The sequence below is a fragment of the Aristolochia californica genome, unplaced genomic scaffold (assembly GCF_029961685.1).
Source record: "Aristolochia californica isolate CCGP_79_NKW_82.1479 unplaced genomic scaffold, dmAriCali1.0.hap1 SCAF_80, whole genome shotgun sequence".
In the NCBI taxonomy this organism is placed as follows: Eukaryota; Viridiplantae; Streptophyta; class Magnoliopsida; order Piperales; family Aristolochiaceae; genus Aristolochia; species Aristolochia californica.
In genome coordinates this window covers 7,501-10,000 of record NW_027182280.1, presented here as the reverse complement: position 1 = coordinate 10,000, position 2,500 = coordinate 7,501, and positions in this window count along the sequence as shown.

Here is a 2,500-nt window from a genome sequence, read left to right as displayed (position 1 = left end):
CAAAAAAGGGACATACGCACTGGCGACACGCCCGTTTCGCCTGCCACCCGTGCACACTCGCCTGGGCAGCTGGTCACATGCGTCGCTCACAGGCATTTTGCAGGCCAGCACCGGCGGATGCACGGGTCAAGCGGGACGGGACGAGCGCAAGGCTTGCTTTTGGTGGCACACGAAAACACGAACCCGAAAAAGGGACATACGCACTGGCGACACGCGCGCCCGTTTCGCCTGCCACCCATGCACACTCGCCTGGGCTGCTGGTCACATGCGTCGCTCATAGGCATTTTGCAGGCCAGCACCGGCGGATGCACGGGTCAAGCGGGACGGGACGAGCGCAGGGCTTGCTTTTGGCGGCACACGAAAACACGAACCCGAAAAAGGCGAAAAAGGGACATACACACTGGCGACACGCACGCCCGTTTCGCCTGCCACCCGTGCACACTCGCCTGGGCTGCTGGTCACGTGCGTCGCTCACAGGCATTTTGCAGGCCAGCACCGGCGGATGCACGGGTCAAGCGGGACGGGACGAGCGCAGGGCTTGCTTTTGGCGGCACACGAAAACACGAACCCGAAAAAGGCGAAAAAGGGACACACGGACAGGCGACACGAAAAAAAAGGGGTCGCCCTACCTAGGTGGGCGCAAAAACCCCGTCGGCCAGGAGGTTTCGCCAAAGTGTCTGTACTGTCACACAGGGTCAATAGCACGGGCATGGCCGGCCGCCGCACGTGCAGCGGCTTACGGACGCACGGTTCGGCGGCACGGGTGCCTGGCGGCTTTAGCACCTTGGGGTGGACAGGCCTGGCGGCAAGGGGGGCTAGGCACCTTGCTGCCAGCCGGCAATGGTGCACGGGGCGGGGCGCCACACAAACACGAAAGAGGGACAAGAGCGGGGCGATGGTCCACAGAGACGAGCCATGCACGGGGCCCGTGATCGCCGACACGCGCGAACGCGGACGCGGACAAGGACAAGGACGCGACGCGCGGCGCGCGTGCGAGGTCAAGAGGGGCGCGCGCACGAAAACGCGAAAAAAGGGGCTAGCGGCCGAGAAACGCGAAAAAAACCGGGTCACCTACCTAGCCGAACGCCTAAAATCGCTTCGGGCAGGAGGTTTCGCCAAAGTGTCTGTACTGTCACACGGTCCGTACGGGCGCAACCCCATCGCGCGCCAGCACCCCTTCCTGGGGGCGCCCACCCGCCAGGCGCCTGGCGCCCCACGCGCGCGCGCCCGGCGCCTGGCGCCTTGCCCCCCACGCGCGCCCGGCGCCTGGCGCCTGGCGCCTCGCCCCCCACGCGCGCGCGCGCGTGGCGCCTTGCGCCTGGCGCCTTGCCTCCGCGCGTGCCTGGCGCCTGGCGCCTTGCCCCCCACGCGCCTGGGCGCCTCTTTTCCGCCTGGGCGCCCTGGCACCTTTCCGCCTGGGCGCCTGTTTTCCGCCTTGGCGCCCTGGCGCCTTTTCGCGTGGGCGCCTCTTTTCCGCCTGGGCGCCATGGCGCCTTTCGGCCTGGGCGACTCTTTTTCGCCTGGGCACCTCTTTTCCGCCTGGGCGCCTCTTTTCCGCCTGGCCAGGGCGCCTCTTTTCCGCCTGGGCGCCATGGCGCCTTTCTGCCTGGGCGCCTCTTTTTCGCCTGGGCGCCTCTTTTCTGCCTGGGCGCCCTGGCGCCTTTTCGCCTGGGCGCCTCTTTCCCACCTGGGCGCCCTGGCGCCTCTTCGCCTGGGCGCCCTGGCGCCTTTTCGCCTGGGCGCCACTTTTGGCGCCTGGGCGCCTACGCCAGGGCGCCTCTTTTCCGCCTGGGCGCCTCTTTTTCGCCTGGGCGCCTCTTTTCCGCCTGGGTGCCCTGGCGCCATTCCGCCTGGGCGCCTCTTTTCCGCCTGGGCGCCCTGGCGCCTTTTCGCCTGGGTGCCTCTTTTGGCGCCTGGGTGCCTACGCCAGGGCGCCTCTTTTCCGCCAGGGCGCCTCTTTTTCGCCTGGGCGCCTCTTTTCCGCCTGGGGGCCCTGGCGCCTTTTCGCCTGGCGCCTCTTTTGGCGCCTGGGCGCCTACGCCAGGGCGCCTCTTTTCCGCCTGGGCGCCTCTTTTCCGCCTGGGTGCCCTGGCGCCATTCCGCCTGGGCGCCTCTTTTCCGCCTGGGCGCCCTGGCGCCTTTTCGCCTGGGTGCCTCTTTTGGCGCATGGGCGCCTACGCCAGGGCGCCTCTTTTCCGCCTGGGCGCCCTGGCGCCTTTCCGCCTGGGCGCCTCTTTTTCGCCTGGGCGCCTCTTTTCCGCCTGGGCGCCCTGGCGCCATTCCGCCTGGGCGCCTCTTTTCCGCCTGGGCGCCCTGGCGCCTTTTCGCCTGGCGCCTCTTTTGGCGCCTGGGCGCCTACGCCAGGGCGCCTCTTTTCCGCCTGGGCGCCTCTTTTTCGCCTGGGCGCCTCTTTTCCGCCTGGGCGCCCTGGCGCCATTCCGCCTGGGCGCCTCTTTTCCGCCTGGGCGCCCTGGCGCCTTTTCGCCTGGCGCCTCTTTTG